The 17,953-nt window shown below is 36.1% G+C and overlaps 1 protein-coding gene and 1 non-coding gene across 2 annotated transcripts in view; both read right to left on the reverse strand.

Annotated features, from left to right (window-relative positions):
* The window catches only part of LOC112715254 (small ribosomal subunit protein uS13c), a 30,606-nt gene extending 16,278 nt beyond the window's left edge, over positions 1-14,328 (reverse strand). Inside the window, exons 1-4 of the mRNA XM_025767011.3 lie at positions 13,916-14,328; positions 13,778-13,818; positions 13,494-13,629; positions 13,244-13,422 (exon numbers count right to left, since the gene is read on the reverse strand). The gene's annotated coding sequence lies outside the window, so the exon portion shown is untranslated. The remainder of the gene's footprint in view (positions 1-13,243; positions 13,423-13,493; positions 13,630-13,777; positions 13,819-13,915) is intronic.
* On the reverse strand, positions 7,299-7,402 carry LOC112718511 (small nucleolar RNA R71). Its single transcript, XR_003160848.1, has one exon. It is a non-coding gene; the product is annotated as a small nucleolar RNA R71 (small nucleolar RNA).
* Positions 14,329-17,953: the final 3,625 nt, after the last annotated feature.

Consider the following 17,953-nt stretch of genomic DNA (forward strand, 5'->3'; position numbering starts at 1 on the left):
CCTTTTCCTTATAAATTTTTGCATTTTCAAAGGCATTGAGTCTGAACTCCTCTAGCTCATTTAGCTGGAGCAGTCTTTTTTCACCCGCTAACTGTGCATCCATGTTTAGGAATCTGGTTGCCCAGTAGGCTTTATGTTCCAGTTCCACAGGCAAATGACAGGCCTTCCCATACACCAATTGGTATGGAGAGGTACCTATAGGAGTCTTGAATGCTGTTCTGTATGCCCACAGAGCATCATCCAAGCTCTTTGCCCAATCCTTTCTTCGGGACATTACAGTCCGTTCTAGGATTCTCTTTAGCTCTCTGTTAGAGACCTCAGCTTGCCCATTTGTCTGTGGATGATACGGAGTTGCCACTTTGTGGCTAATTCCATATCTAACCATAGCAAGGTGTAGCTGTTTATTGCAGAAATGAGTGCCCCCATCACTGATTAGTACTCTGGGAACGCCAAATCTGCTGAAAATGTTTTTCTGGAGGAATTTCAGTACGGTCTTAGTATCATTGGTGGGTGTAGCAATCGCTTCTACCCACTTAGATACATAGTCCACTGCCACCAGAATGTAAGTGTTTGAGTATGATGGTGGGAATGGCCCCATGAAGTCAATTCCCCATACATCAAACAACTCTATCTCTAATATCCCTTGTTGAGGCATGGCATATCCATGAGGCAGGTTACCAGCTCTTTGGCAACTGTCACATTTACGCACAAACTCTCGGGAATCTTTATAGAGAGTAGACCAGTAGAAGCCACATTGGAGGACTTTAGTGGCTGTTCGCTCACTTCCAAAATGTCCTCCATACTGTGATCCATGGCAGTGCCATAGGATCCTCTGTGCTTCTTCTCTGGGTACACACCTGCGGATCACTCCGTCAGCACATCTCTTAAAGAGATATGGTTCATCCCAGAGATAGTACTTGGCATCTGAAATTAATTTCTTTCTCTGCATGTAACCGTACTCTTTGGGTATGAACCTCACAGCTTTATAGTTTGCAATGTCTGCAAACCATGGAGCTTCCTGAATGGCAAATAGTTGCTCATCTGGGAAAGTCTCAGAAATCTCAGTAGAAGGGAGGGACGCCCCAACTACTGGCTCTATTCTGGACAGATGATCAGCTACTTGATTCTCTGTCCCTTTTCTGTCTCTTATTTCTATATCAAACTCTTGCAGAAGCAACACCCATCTGATAAGCCTGGGTTTTGAATCCTGCTTTGTGAGTAAGTATTTAAGAGCAGCATGGTCAGTGTACACAATCACTTTGGATCCTACTAGGTAGGATCTAAACTTGTCAATGGCATACACCACTGCAAGTAATTCTTTTTCTGTGGTAGTGTAATTCTTCTGTGCATCATTTAGAACACGACTAGCATAATAAATGACGTGCAGAAGTTTATTATGCCTTTGTCCCAACACTGCACCAATGGCATGATCACTGGCATCACACATTAATTCAAATGGTAATGCCCAATCTGGTGCAGAGATAACTGGTGCTGTGACCAACTTAGCTTTCAGGGTCTCAAATGCCTGCAGACACTCATTATCAAAGATAAATGGAGTGTCAGCAGCTAGCAGATTACTCAGAGGTTTGGCAATTTTCGAAAAATCCTTGATGAACCTTCTGTAAAATCCTGCATGCCCCAGAAAGCTTCTGATTGCCTTAACATTGGCAGGTGGTGGTAATTTTTCAATTACCTCTACCTTTGCCCTATCCACCTCTATTCCCTTGCTTGAAATTTTGTGCCCAAGGACAATTCCTTCAGTCACCATAAAGTGACATTTCTCCCAGTTTAAAACTAGGTTAGTCTCTTGGCATCTTTTCAGGACAAGTGATAGATGGTTAAGACAGGAGCTGAATGAGTCTCCATATACTGAAAAGTCATCCATGAAGACTTCCAGAAATTTCTCTACCATATCTGAGAAGATAGAGAGCATGCACCTCTGAAAGGTTGCAGGTGCATTGCACAGACCAAAAGGCATCCTCCTATAGGCAAACACGCCTGAGGGGCAGGTGAATGCTGTTTTCTCTTGGTCCTGAGGGTCTACTGCAATTTGGTTGTAGCCGGAATAGCCATCCAAAAAGCAGTAATAATCATGGCCAGCTAGTCTTTCTAGCATTTGGTCTATGAATGGTAAAGGAAAATGATCCTTTCTGGTGGCTGTATTGAGCCTTCTGTAGTCAATACACATGCGCCACCCTGTGACTGTCCTAGTAGGAACCAGTTCATTTTTTTCATTATGAACCACTGTCATGCCTCCCTTTTTGGGAACAACTTGGACAGGGCTCACCCAGGGGCTATCAGAAATAGGATAAATTATCCCAGCCTCTAGTAATTTAGTGACCTCTTTCTGCACCACCTCCTTCATGGCAGGATTTAGCCTTCTCTGTGGTTGGACCACTGGTTTGGCATTATCCTCCAATAGGATCTTGTGCATGCATCTAGCTGGGCTAATACCCTTAAGATCACTTATGGACCACCCAAGAGCTGTCTTGTGTGTCCTTAGCACTTGAATCAGTGCTTCCTCTTCCTGTGAATTTAAAGCAGAGCTTATAATCACTGGAAAAGTGTCACCCTCTCCCAGAAATGCATATTTCAAGGATGATGGTAATGGTTTGAGTTCAGGCTTGGGAGGCTTGTCCTCCTCCTGAGGAATTTTCGAAAATTCCTTTGCCTCCTCTAGTTCTTCTTGATCAGGTTGGGCATCCTTGAAGATGTCCTCAAGCTCTGATTCTAGGCTCTCAGCCATATTGATCTCTTCTACCAGAGAGTCAATGATGTCAGCGCCCATGCAGTCAGTTGGTGTGTCTGGATGCTGCATAGCTTTCACAACATTCAACTTGAACTCATCCTCATTGACCCTCAAGGTTACTTCCCCTTTTTGTACATCAATGAGAGTTCGTCCAGTTGCTAGGAAGGGTCTTCCTAGAATGAGAGTTGCACTCTTGTGCTCCTCCATTTCCAGCACTACAAAGTCAGTGGGAAAGGCAAATGGCCCAACCTTGACAATCATGTCCTCAATTATGCCTGATGGATATTTAATGGAGCCATCAGCAAGTTGGAGGCATATCCGGGTTGGTTTGACTTCTCCAGTCAACCCAAGCTTTCTGATAGTGGATGCAGGTATTAGATTGATGCTTGCTCCAAGATCACATAGAGCTGTCTTAGTGCAAGCACCTTCTAATGTGCATGGTATGATAAAGCTTCCTGGATCTTGAAGCTTTTCTGGTAAGCTTTTTAATATGACTGCACTGCATTCTTCAGTGAGAAACACTTTTTCAGTTTCTCTCCAATCCTTCTTATGACTTAAGATCTCTTTCATGAACTTAGCATAAGAAGGTATTTGCTCAAGTGCCTCTGCAAACGGAATCTTTATTTCAAGAGTCCTTAGATAGTCTGCAAAGCGGGCAAATTGCTTATCCTGTTCCGCTTGGCGGAGTTTTTGAGGATAAGGCATCTTGGCTTTATATTCTTCAACCTTAGATGCTGCAGGTTTATTCCTTACAGAAGTGGTTGAAGAAGCCTTGTTAGAGGGATTACTGTTAGCACTCTCAGGTGTCTGAGTCTCCCTTGGCGTTTGAACGCCAGGAATGGGTGAAGTTTGGGCGTTAAACGCCAACTTCTCTCCCCTTTCTGGCGTTTGAACGCCAGAACTGGGCAAGGAATGGGCGTTTAACGCCAGCTTTCCTTCCCTTTCTGGCGTTTGAACGCCAACAATATTCCTCTCTGGGCTCTTACTGTCCTCAGAGGGATTTTGCACAGTGGTTTGGTTGTCCTCTGTCAATTGTTCCTTGTTTGGCTTTTTACTCTTCTGAGCAGTGTTATTCAGGGTCTTCCCACTCCTCAATTGAACTGCTTGACATTCCTCTGTTATCTGTTTGGATAATTGCTGTTTTGCTTGATTTAACTGCAGTTCTATGCTCTTGTTAGCAACTTTAGTTTCATTGAGCATCTCTTTAAAATCTGCTAACTGTTCTGTTATCAGGAGCAATTGTTGATTAAGCTCTGTTATCTGTTCTTGAGGACTAGGGTCAGTGACTACTGCCATGACCTCCTCTTTTGGAGAGAACTCATTGCTAGAGTATAAATATTGGTTTCTAGCAACAGTGTCTATAAGCTCTTAAGCTTCTTCAATTGTCTTCCTCATGTGTATAGATCCACCAGCTGAGTGGTCTAAAGACATCTGAGCTTTTTCTGTAAGCCCATAGTAGAAAATGTCTAACTGTACCCACTCTGAAAACATTTCAGAGGGACATTTCCTTAACATACCTCTATACCTCTCCCAAGCATTATAAAGGGATTCATTATCCTCTTGTTTAAAGCCTTGGATGTCCAGTCTTAACTGTGTCATCCTTTTTGGAGGGTAAAAATGATTCAGGAATTTGTCTGACAACTGTTTCCATGTCTTTATGCTTGCTGTAGGTTGGTTATTCAACCACCTTTTAGCTTGATCTTTTACAGCAAATGGAAACAATAATAGTCTGTAGACATCCTGATCTACCTCTTTATCATGTACTGTGTCAGCAATTTGTAAAAACTGTGCCAGAAACTCAGTAGGTTCTTCTTGTGGAAGACCGGAATACTGGCAATTTTGCTGCACTATGATAATGAGTTGAGGATTTAGTTCAAAGCTGCTTGCTTTGATGGGAGGTGTACAGATGCTACTCCCATATGCAGCTGTAATGGGGTTAGCATATGACCCCAGAGTCCTTTTGGACTGATTAATCCCACTTAAGTCCATGATGGACAAAAGGGAAATGATGATAATTGCAAAGAGATAAATTTTGTTTTTGTTTTTTTTTTTTTGAATTAAACGAAAAATATAAGATAAAACAAAATAAAATTAAGATAAAATTCGAAAATCAAAAAGAAAATAAAATCTAAGTAGATTGAAAACTGAATCAATTAGTTAATTAAAAAGATTTTGAAAACAGCAATTAAAAAGATATGATTGAAAAATTTTTATGAAAAAGATTTGATTTTTTTAAAAAGAGGAAAGAGAAAAACACAAAAAGACACCAAACTTAAAATTTTAGAAAATCAAACACTAAATTTTCGAAAATTTTTAAGGAAAAACACAAAGAGGACACCAAACTTAGAATTTTTATAAATCAAAAAGGGACTAAAACATGCAAAAATCGAAAATTAAAAGAAAAACAAAAGCATGCAATTGACACCAAACTTAGAATACGAAACTAGACTCAACTAAAAGACTCTAAACCAACAAAAATAAAATAGTCCTAATCTAAGCAACAAGATAAGCCGTCAGTTGTCCAAACTCAACAATCCCCGGCAACGGCGCCAAAAACTTGGTGCACGAAATTGCAATAACACTTTTGCAATCCCGCACAACTAACCAGCAAGTGTACTGGGTCGTCCAAGTAATACCTTGCGTGAGCAAGGGTCGATCCCACAGAGATTGTCGGCTTGGAGCAAGCTATGGTTATCTTGTAAATCTTAGTCAGGATATCAGAAATTATCAGGATTGATTGTGAAAAGCAAAAGAACATGAAATGATTACTTGTTTTGCAGTAATGGAGAATAGGTTGAGGTTTGGAGATGCTCCATCTTCTGAATCTCTGCTTTCATACTGTCTTCTTCTTCAGTCACGCGAGTCTCCTTCCATGGCAAGCTGTATGTAGGGTTTCACCGTTGTCAATGGCTACCTCCCATCCTCTCATTGGAACGATTCCTAATGCCCTGTCACGGCACGGCATTCCATCTGTCGGTTCTCAATCAGACCGGAGTAGAATCCAGTGATTCTTTTGGCGTCTGTCACTAACGCCCCGCCTTCAGGAGATTGAAGCACGTCACAGTCATTCAGTCATTGAATCCTACTCAGAATACCACAGACAAGGTTTAGACCTTCCGGATTCTCTTGAATGCCGCCATCAGTCTAGCTTATACCACGAAGATTCCGGTTAAAGAACCTAAGAGATAACTACTTAATCTAAGATAGAACGGAGGTGGTTGTCAATCACACGTTCATGGTTGAGAATGATGATGATTGTCACGGATCATCACATTCATCCGGGTTAAGAACAAGTATTATCTTAGAATGGAAGCAAGCATGATTGAATGAGAAACAGTAGTAATTGCATTAATCCATCAAGACACAGCAGAGCTCCTCACCCCCAACCATGGGGTTTAGAGACTCATGCTGTGGAAAACGTGTACAATGTCATAAGGTTGTCAAAAAGTTGCATAAGGTACTGATACAATGTCAAAAGATCCTATAAGTAGTAAACTAGTATCCTAAGGTTTACAGAAATGAATAAATGACAGAAAAATCCACTTCTGGGCCCACTTGGTGTGTGCTTGGGCTGAGCAATGAAGGAATTTCGTGTAGAGACCTTTTCTGGAGTTAAACGCCAGTTCTTATGCCAGTTTGGGCGTTTAACTCCAAATTTCATGCCAGTTCCGGCGTTTAACGCTGGAATTTCTGTAGGTGACTTTGAGCGCCGGTTTGGGCCATCAAATCTTGGGCAAAGTATGGACTATTATATATTGCTGGAAAGCCCAGGATGTCTACTTTCCAATGCCGTTGAGAGCGCGCCAATTGGGCTTCTGTAGCTCCAGAAAATCCGCTTCGAGTGCAGGGAGGTCAGAATCCAACAGCATCTGCAGTCCTTTTTGGTCTCGGAATCAGATTTTTGCTCAGGACCCTCAATTTCAGCCAGAAAATACCTGAAATCACAGAAAAATACACAAACTCATAGTAAAGTCCAGAAAAGTGAATTTTAGCTAAAAACTAATAAAAATACACTAAAAACTAACTAGATCATACTAAAAACATACTAAAAACAATGCCAAAAAGCATACAAATTATCCGCTCATCAGAAGCTAAATTACAACAATCCAGAAACAACCTTTCAGAAATTTTCGAACAAGAGAAGGAGATGGCAGCCGAAAATAATAATAATAATAATGCAAGGAGAATGCTTGGTGACTTCACAAAGCCAACATCCAAGTTTGATGGAAGAAGCATCTCCATTCCTGCCATTGGAGCCAATAACTTTGAGCTTAAGCCTCAACTAGTTGCCTTGATGCAACAAAATTGCAAGTTTTATGGACTTCCATCTGAAGATCCTTATCAGTTTTTAACTGAGTTCTTGCAGGTCTGTGATACTGTAAAGACGAATGGAGTTAATCCTGAAGTCTACAGACTCATGCTTTTCCCTTTTGCTGTAAGAGACAGAGCTAGAATATGGTTGGATTCACAACCTAAGGATAGCCTGGACTCCTGGGATAAGCTGGTCACTGCATTCTTGGATAAATTCTTTCCTCCTCAAAAGCTGAGCAAGCTAAGAGTGGATGTTCAAACCTTCAAACAAAAAGATGGTGAATCCCTCTATGAAGCTTGGGAAAGATACAAGCAGTTGACCAAAAGATGTCCATCTGACATGTTTTCAGAATGGACCCTATTAGATATATTCTATTATGGTCTCTCTGAATTTTCGAAAATGTCATTGGACCATTCTGCAGGTGGATCTATTCACCTGAAGAAAACGCCTGAAGAGGCTCAAGAACTCATTGACATGGTTGCAAACAACCAGTTCATGTACACCTCTAAGAGAAATTCCGTGAATAATGGGATACCTCAGAAGAAAGGAGTTCTTGAAATTGATGCTCTGAATGCCATAATGGCTCAGAACAGAGTGTTGACTCAACAGGTCAACATGATCTCTCAAAATCTGAATGGACTGCAACATGCATCCAACAGTACTAGAGAGGCAGCTTCTGAAGAAGCTTATGATCCTGAGAACCCTGCCATGGCAGAGGTTAATTACATGGGTGAACCTTATGGAAACACCTATAATCCATCATGGAGAAATCATCCAAATTTCTCCTGGAAGGATCAACAAAAGCCTCAACAAAGCTTTAACAATGGTGGACGCAATAGGCTGGGCAATAGCAAGCCATATCCATCATCTTCTCAGCAACAGACAGAGAATTCTGAACAAAACACTTCTAATTTAGCCAATATTGTCTCTGATCTGTCAAAAGCCACTTTCAGTTTCATGAATGAAACAAGATCCTCCATTAGAAATTTGGAGGCACAAGTGGGCCAGCTGAGTAAGAAAGTTATTGAAACTCCTCCCAGTACTCTCCCAAGCAATACAGAAGAAAATCCAAAAGGAGAGTGCAAGGCCATTGATTTAATCAAAGTGGCCGAATGCATAGGGGAGGAGGAGGACAAAAATCCTAGTGAGGAAGACCTCCTGGGATGTCCTTCAAGCAAGAAGGAGTTTCCTATTAAGGATCCTGAGGAATCTGAGGCTCACCTAGAGAACATAGAGATTCCATTAAATCTCCTTCTGCCATTCATGAGCTCTGAAGAATATTCATCCTCTGAAGAGGATGAAGATGTGACTGGTGAGCAAGTTGCTCAATATCTAGGAGCTATCATGAAGCTGAATGCCAAGCTATTTGGTAATGAGACTTGGGAAAGTGAACCTCCCTTGCTCATTAGTGACTTAGATACTTGGATTCAGGAAACTCTACCTCAAAAGAAACAAGATCCTGGCAAGTTCTTAATACCTTGCACCATTGGCACCATGAGCTTTGAGAAAGCTCTATGTGATCTTGGGTCAGGGATAAACCTTATGCCACTCTCTGTAATGGAGAAGCTGGGAATCATTGAGGTACAACCTGCCTTGTTCTCATTACAATTGGCAGATAAGTCTTTGAGACAAGCCTATGGAATGGTAGAGGACGTTTTAGTAAAGGTTGAAGGCCTTTACATCCCTACTGATTTCATAATCCTAGACACTAGGAAGGAAGATGATGAATGCATCATCCTAAGGAGACCTTTCCTAGCCACAGCAGAAGCTGTGATAGATGTCAACAGAGGTGAGTTAGTCCTTCAATTGAATGGGGACTACCTTGTGTTTAAAGCACATGGCCATCCCTCTGTGACAAAAGAGAGTAAGCATGAAGAGCTTCTCTCAGTTCAAGGTCAAGAAGAGCCCACACAGTCAAACTCTAAGTTTGGTGTTGTGAGGCCACAACCAAACTCTAAGTTTGGTGTTAAGACCCCATATCCAAACTCTAAGTTTGGTGTTGGCAACTATACAACATTGACCTGATCATCTTGTGACTCCATGAGAGCCACTGTCAAGCTATTGACATTAAAGAAGCGCTTGTTGGGAGGCAACCCAATTTATTATCTAATTTTATTTTATTTTGTTTTAGTGTTATTTTTGTGTTTAATTAGGTACATGATCATGAGGAGTCACGAAAAAATCAAAAAAATTAAAAACAGAGTCAAAAACAGAAGAAAAAAAATTTTTCACCCTGGAGGACGCACGGGCTGGCGTTCAACGCCCAGAAGGTGCATCTGGCCGGCGTTCAACGCCAGAACAGAGCACCATTCTGGCGCTGAACGCCCAAAACAAGCAACAACCTGGCGTTAAACGCCAGGATGGTGCACGAAGAGGACAATCTGGCGCTGAACGCCAGAAACAAGCATGAAACTGGCGTTCAACGCCAGAAACATGCATTACATGGGCGTTGAACGCCCAGAACGTGCACCAATGGGCGTTTAAACGCCAGAATGATGCACGAAGGCATTTTACATGCCTATATGGTGAAGGAATGGTATTTCTTTTCACCTCAGGATCTGTGGACCCCACAGGATCCCCACCTACCTCGCCCTCTCTCTTTCCATTCATGGTCATCCCTTCTGTTTTTCATTCACCACCTACATCTACCCACTCTTCCCCATACACCCCGCCTACCTTTACAATTCAACTTCTCTTTCCCACCCAATCCCACCCATATAGCCGAATCCATCTCCCCTCACTCACCTCCATCTTCTTCTTCTTCTTCTCTTCTTTCTTCTCTTGCTCGAGGGCGAGCAATATTTTAAGTTTGGTGTGGTAAAAGCATAGCTTTTTTGCTTTTCCATTACCATCAATGGCACCTAAGGCCAGAGAAACCTCAAAGGGAAGACAAAAGCTTCCACCTCTGAGTCTTGGGAGATGAAAAAAATATAAGCCGTCATAGCTCAGTGGTAGAACATGTGGCTGCAAATCAAGAGATCCCTGAGATACCTCAGGGAATAAGTTATCCTCCACACAAATATTGGAAGCAACTAAGGGTGGAACATTATGAACACTCCATCATTCTCCAAGAAATAAGAGAAGATCAAAGAGCAAGGAGGGAGGAGCAACAAAGGCAAGGAAAAGACATAGAGTAGCTCAAAAAGCACCATTGGACCTTCAAGAAGGCGCCACCCTCACTCAGGTGGATTCATTCCTTGTTCTTTATTTCTTTCTGTTTTCGGTTTTTAATTATTGTGTTTATCTATGTTTTGTGTCTTTATTTCATGATCATTAGTATGTAACCATGCCTTAAAGCTATGAATAAAATCCATTAATCCTTCACTTCTCTTAAATGAAAAATGTTTTAATTCAAAAGAACAAGAAGTACATGAATTTCGAATTTATCCTTGAATTTAATTTAATTATATTGATGTGGTGGCAATACTTTTTGTTTTCTGAATGAATGCTTGAACAGTGCATATTTTTGATCTTGTTGTTTATGAGTGTTAAAATTGTTGGCTCTTGAAAGAATGATGAACAAAGAGAAATGTTATTGATGAACTGAAAAATTCATGAATTGATTCTTGAAGCAAGAAAAAGCAGTGAAAAGCAAAAGCTTGAGCGAAAAAAAATGGCGAAAAAAAATAGAAAGAAAAAGCAAGCAGAAAAAGCCAATAGCCCTTAAAACCAAAAGGCAAGGGTAAAAAGGATCCAAGGCTTTGAGCATCAATGGATAGGAGGGCCCAAGGAAATAAAATCCAGGCCTAAGCGGCTAAATCAAGCTGTCCCTAACCATGTGCTTGTGTCATGAAGGTCCAAGTGAAAAGCTTGAGACTGAGTGGTTAAAGTCGTGATCCAAAAGAGTGTGCTTAAGAGCTCTGGACACCACTAACTGGGGACTCTAGCAAAGCTGAGTCACAATCTGAAAAGGTTCACCCAGTCATGTGTCTGTGGCATTTGTGTATCCGGTGGTAATACTGGAAGACAAAGTGCTTAGGGCCACAGCCAAGACTCATAAGTAGCTGTGTTCAAGAATCAACATGCTTAACTAGGAAAGTCAATAACACTATCTGAAATTCTAAGTTCCTAGAGAAGCCAATCACTCTAAACTTCAAAGGAAAAAGTGAGATGCCAAAACTGTTCAGAAGCAAAAAGCTACAAGTCCCGCTCATCTAATTAAATTAATAGTCATTGATATTCTGGAATTTATAGTATATTCTCTTCTTTTATCCTATTTGATTTTCAGTTGCTTGGGGACAAGCAACAATTTAAGTTTGGTGTTGTGATGAGCGGATAATTTATACGCTTTTTGGCATTGTTTTTATATAGTTTTTAGTAAGTTTGAGCTACTTTTAGGGATGTTTTCATTAGTTTTTATGTTAAATTCACATTTCTGGACTTTACTATGAGTTTGTGTGTTTTTCTGTGATTTCAGGTAAATTCTGACTGAAATTGAGGGATTTGAGCAAAACTCTGAAGAAGGCTGACAAAAGGACTGCTGATGCTGTTGGAATCTGACCTTCCTGCACTCGAAATGGATTTTCTGGAGCTACAGAACTCCAATTGGTGCGCTCTCAACGTCGTTGGAAAGTAGACATCCAGGGCTTTCCAGCAATATATAATAGTCCATACTTTATTCGAAGAATGACGACGTAACTTGGCGTTGAACGCCAAGTACACGCTGCTGTCTGGAGTTAAACGCCAGAAAAACGTCATGATCCGGAGTTGAACGCCCAAAACACGTCATAACTCGGAGTTTAACGCCAGGAAATGCCTCAGCTCGTGGATTAATCAAGCTCAGCCCAAGCATACACCAAGTGGGTCCCGGAAGTGAATTTATGCATCAATTACTTACTCATGTAAACCCTAGTAGCTAATCTAGTATAAATAGAACATTTATCTAATGTATTAGATGTCTTTTGACCACGTTTCATCTTTGGTCTCAGTTTTGTTTTACTCTTCATCTTAGGAGATCATTGATCACGTTAGGGAGGCTGGCCATTCGGCCATGCCTGAACCTCTTTCACTTATGTATTTTCAACGGTGGAGTTTCTGCACACCATAGATTAAGGGTGTGGAGCTCTGCTGTACCTCAAGTATTAATGCAATTCTATTATCTTTTATTCAAATCTCTCTTATTCTTATTCCAAGATATTCATTCGTACCCAAGAACATGATGAATGTTATGAGTCAGATTACCCTCATTATCATTCTCACTTATGAACGCGCGTGATTGACAACCACTTCCGTTCTACATGAAACAGAGCTTGAATGCATATCTCTTAGATTCCCCAACAGAATCTTCGTGGTATAATCTAGATAGATGGCGGCATTTATGAGGATCCAGAAAGTCTCACCTTGTCTGTGGTATTCCGAGTAAGATCCTGGGAATCCGGAAAGTCTCACCTTGTCTGTGGTATTCCGAGTAGGATTCCGGTAATGAATGACTGTGACGTGCTTCAAACTTGTAACCTGCTGGGCGTTAGTGACAGACGCAAAAGAGGGATTCTATTCCAGTAGGGGAGGGAACCAACCGGTGATTAGCCGTACTGTGACAGAGTGCGTGAGCATTAGTTTTCACTGCGAGGATGGGATGTAGCCATCAACCATGGGTGATGCCTCCAGACTGGTTAGCTGTGCGAGTGACAGCCGCATAGGATATTTCCCCGAGAGGATTGAAAGTAGCCACAGTTGATGGTGAACCCCTAAACAAAGCTTGCCATGGAAAGGAGTAAGAAAGACTGAGTAGAAGCAGTAGGAGAGCAGGCGTCCTTGAGCCATGCAGCATCTCCATTCACTTATCTGAAATTCCCACCAATGAATCTGCATAAGTATTCTATCCCTTTTATTATTCCTTTTTATTTATTATTTATTCCAATAATCACAATTACCCTTTAATCTCCCTAACTGAGATTTACAAGGTGACCATAGCTTGCTTCATACCAACAATCTCTGTGGATTCGACCCTTACTCACGTAAGGTTTATTACTTGGACGACCCAGTACACTTGCTGGTTAGTTGAACGGAGTTGTGAATTCAATCAGTGCCATAATAAAGCTTTCATTCAAAATCCAAAGAACGCATGATCACAATTTCGTCCACCAATATATACACGTTGAGTAACCTTATTCAGCATATGAATATCGTAATTGTATAGTACTACTATTCTGTTTAAGTTGAAAGGGAATGAGTAATTGTACTTGGGGTGCGAGAAAGTTCATCTCTTTGGAGCTTCCAAAACCATGGACAATAATGATCTTGTACTTTGCCACATCCTTAGAAACCCCTCTCAAGATAAGCCAGGTGCCTCCCATCTGAGTTTAATTCTTGGTGAAATCATAGCAAAATCATCTTGGTTTGGAGAAACAACCTTAGTCCCCTGAAACAAAAACCCAACAACATATATAATATTGAAACCATTAAGAATGAACAAATCTTATCAGTGTTTACCTGACAGAAACCTCTGCAGAGTTGTTTTGTCTGAGATTGTGATGGTTTCTTATCACTGAACAATAGTTTAAGGTGATGTCCGAATCTTTTCATCTGTTCTTGATGACTTAGTAGATCCAAGCTATGCTTTTTATTTCTGTGTGCACATCAAATATGAATGGAATGAAAACTGAATTTCGTTCATTTTGTTTGTTTAAATCAGAGAAAATCAAACAAAAAGCAATCGGATCGTGGAATTCATGAATTGTTGCGATATGATGAAGGAAAAGGAACAAAAAGTAGACCTTTTGACAACGAAGAGGGATCCCTCGACGTCCTTGCGGCTCTGTAAACGGTAATCGCAGAAAGAAGAGAGAGAAAGCGTTAGAGAGAGAGATAGAGAATGGAATAGATGAAACGAAGGAGATTATAAAGGAACGAACCCATTGGGAGAGGTCGATGTTGAACTCGTAGAAGGTGACGTGTGCAGCGGTGATGAGGATTTCCTCGACGAAGGGATCGATGCGCTGAAGATCAGTGAGGTTGAGGAGCTTGGTGCTGTGCTGGTCGAGATTGGGATGAGCTTCCCGTTCTGAGACATTATGGAACCGCAAACACAAACCCTAGAATTTTGCGGGTTGGGTTTCGGCTTTTGATGTGTTCTATGCCTGAGAGTGAAAATGGAAAAGGGGGCAGGGTTTAGGGTTTGAAACAGCGGGTTCTGCTGGCTTTTACCGGGAAGAAGGAGATCCATAGAGAAATTGATACACTGACACGATGAAGGAAGGAGGAGAGACAGAGAGTGAGAAGCTTAGAAGGGAGAGAGAAGGAGCAACGCAGAAACAGAGAGAATAGAATAACCTTTACCTTTAACAATCTATTCTTCATTATTTTATTTCAAAATAACATGAGGGCGACACCTGGCTTCATGAGCCACGGCAATTATACAAGTAGTAGATATATATAGTTCAAACTTAAATAGAATCCATATAAGATTAACTTGCTCTGTTAATTGGGAAATAAAAAATCATTGTGTTCCAATTCTTCAGCTTCTCAGTGGATGAGTACTAACAGTTGATAAATCCAAAAAATTTTGTTAGTGACAATAAAATATGTATAGTATGTTAACAATTTTATAATAAAAATATTATATATATATATAATTAATTATTAAATTATTTATTATATATTAATATATTTTTAATATATATTTTATATTTTATATTTTATACAAGTATTTTTTTTGTGTATATATAATATAGTTGTTATAATTATATTTGATTATTATAAAATATGATTAATGTTTAAAATATTTAATTAATAAATTAAAACAGTAAAATAATAATTTAAATAATAATATATAATTTAAAATTTAAATTTTAAATTTTATATTTTAAAAAATTAAATATTTTTTAGTAATACAATTGAAATATTATTAAATAATTATTTAAAAATTTGTCTCACATATAATTCATTTTTAATAATATTTATAGTTAAAGAATTCTTTTAATTAATGTATATTATAAAAACAACTAAAGCTAATTTAAAAAAATACCGATAAATAAATAATATTTTTTGAATTAATTTTTAATAAAAAATATTAATTTCATTCAAATTTAAAAATTAATTATTATAATATATATTTAATATGAAATTCTCTCACTATTAAATATTAAAATAAAATTAAATAAAAAATTATTATAGAATTAAATTTATTAATTTAATAAAAATAAATAAATATTATCATAATGTATTACTGAAGAAAATTTCAAATTGTACTTTCCCCCACAAATAGAACCGTCCCTGACTGCTAACACTAGCAGACGATGTGATCAAGTTCTTGCGTGCTTTTACTAAAAACTAAAAAGGGACAATAGCGACTATAAATAGTGCGACCTTTGTAAGTATTTTCCAAAATACTTCGTTTGCCAAATTTTTTATTTGAGTGAGAATAGTCGCCGGAGCTTGAAAAAAAATTTGAAAGAGCAAAAAATTTTAATAAAAAATTATATAATAATATTTATATTAAAATAAAATTTATAAATATAATTATTTTATTTTAAAATTTATTATTAACATGTAAAATTATATATAATTAAAATTAACAAAAAATAATTTTGATCTTTGATTAATAAAAAAATTTGTTTAGGTTAATAAGTCAATTTAATTTTAAATAAAAAATTAATTTAAAAAAATCAGTTTGTACATAAAAAAATTAGTTTTTGCACATAAATTTTTATTTAAAAAATTAATATTTTATCTAAAAATAGAATTTTTTAAAATTAATTTTTTATTTAAATTATATAAAATTAATTATAATTTATAAATTATTTTTTAATATTTTAAAAAATTAATTTTATTTTTGATAATATTTATCTCTCAAAAATTTTAAGATGACTTATTTTTATTATTATTTTTATTACAAATTAAATAATATAATACAACAAAACAAAGTCTTAAATTTTTAATAAAATAAAAATATCAAAATTTATTAATGTAAACAATGTTATACTATAATAGCATTAAATTTGTAAAATTGATTTAAAAATAAAATAATAACTTTTTATTAATAACTGATATTACTATCATTTATATTATAATTTTCATTATTTTAATAATAAAAAATACATAAAACTATATGAAAAATTAAATATAATTTAATGTTAATTTTATAATAATATTTAATTTATAAAATTAATTTAAAAATATGTTATTTGTTATTGATTTAAAAATATGTCATTTATTATATTAAATAGAGAAAATAAAAAATTTAAAAAATAATAAAAATAGACATAAAACTCAAATACATAAATTAAAAGTATATTAATTTAATTAAATAAACTAATTTTATTTTTCTAAAATAAAATTATTAATAAATTTACAAAAATTTTGGAGGGTCATGACTCCTTTTACTTACACAAAGTTCCGCCGCTGAGTGAGAGGGAGAGTAGAGCAGCCGAAGAGATATGAAAGAGAGGAGAAGAAGAGTAATAAAAAAAATATCGCATAATAATAATATTAAATTATTAATAGACTAAATAACGACATGGACATATACATTGTGGATTATCTAAGTAAGCATGTTGCCAGGTTGATAGTTTATAATTTTTTTATTTTCTTAATTATGAAAATTAATTTTTTATATTTATTTTTGTTTAAGTTAGTATAAATATAAACTTGCATTGTTTATGGATGTTAGTATTAATTTTTAGCGGTCAAGATGATTAAGATTTAAATTTAACATGTATTTATTTAGATTAAGGGATAAGTTTGTTTAAATTAGTATAGATATACACTTAATGTATGTTAGCTTTAATTTTTAGTTGTAAAAGATGATACCGATTTAAATTTAAAATTTATTTATTTAAATTAGTGGAATGAAAAATAAATTAATAAAAGTTATTTAGTATACATTTATTTAGTTTTTTTAATTTATTTTCTTAAAATTAGACTTATTAATTTTATTACGAGTGTGTATATATTATATTATTATCAAGAAAAGTAGAATTTATATACTGTTTTCCCGGACAACAACAGCAAAATTTGAAAGAGAATTATGCGCTATTTTTATTGTTAGCACCAACGCAAACATTATAAATTCCGTTTTTATTTTTTGTGCCAGCGAACTTATAACTAATATTTAAAACAGTAAAATTATATAATCGATTATTTGAGTAAATAATTAATTTATTTTATTTAGATAAAAATTTATAAAATAATCATATTTTATCTTCTCAAATAAAAAAATTAAAAAGATTTAATTCCTACAAAACAACGAACAAATTAAGTGATTAATATTTTTTTAAATTTATATTGCATTGAAATAATATTTAGTTAATTTTTATTTTTTATTAAAATATTAGTCTTTAGTATTTTTTTTAAAAATACTACTAATAGAACTTGTTGCTGATTATTGGATAAATAAATTGTCAAATAATCAATGAATATTTCATATTATTCTAACGACTATATTCTAATAAAGTTTATAGCTTTCTATTTTTTTTAAACAAATACTCGTACAAAATAATACTATATACCTAAATCTTTTTATTTATTAAATTTAATTAAATTAATTTAATATAATAAAAATTAGTTATGATTAATATTATTTCAAAACTTAGTATTTAATTTAGTTAAATTTAGTTCATAAAAAAAATTTAAATACATAATATTACTCCTACATAAATATAGGAAATAGTAATGCTTTTAGAAGACACAAATTTTGATATACATCAGGTTGATATTCATTCTGTCAAATTTTGGTATAATTTTTATTCATTACTTAAATATTATTTTCACCATTAAATCAAATATTAAAAAATAATAATCGCCTTATTTATCAAGTTCATTAAATCAAATATTAATAAAAATATTTTTTTATAAAATATACAAATAGACTAAAAAATTTAGATATAAAATAATATAAATAATATGTCTTAATATAGTAATTTTTAATATTTTTAAAATTGTAAAAAATATAC

Source organism: Arachis hypogaea, chromosome 10 (genome assembly GCF_003086295.3).
Source record: "Arachis hypogaea cultivar Tifrunner chromosome 10, arahy.Tifrunner.gnm2.J5K5, whole genome shotgun sequence".
Classification (NCBI taxonomy): Eukaryota; Viridiplantae; Streptophyta; class Magnoliopsida; order Fabales; family Fabaceae; genus Arachis; species Arachis hypogaea.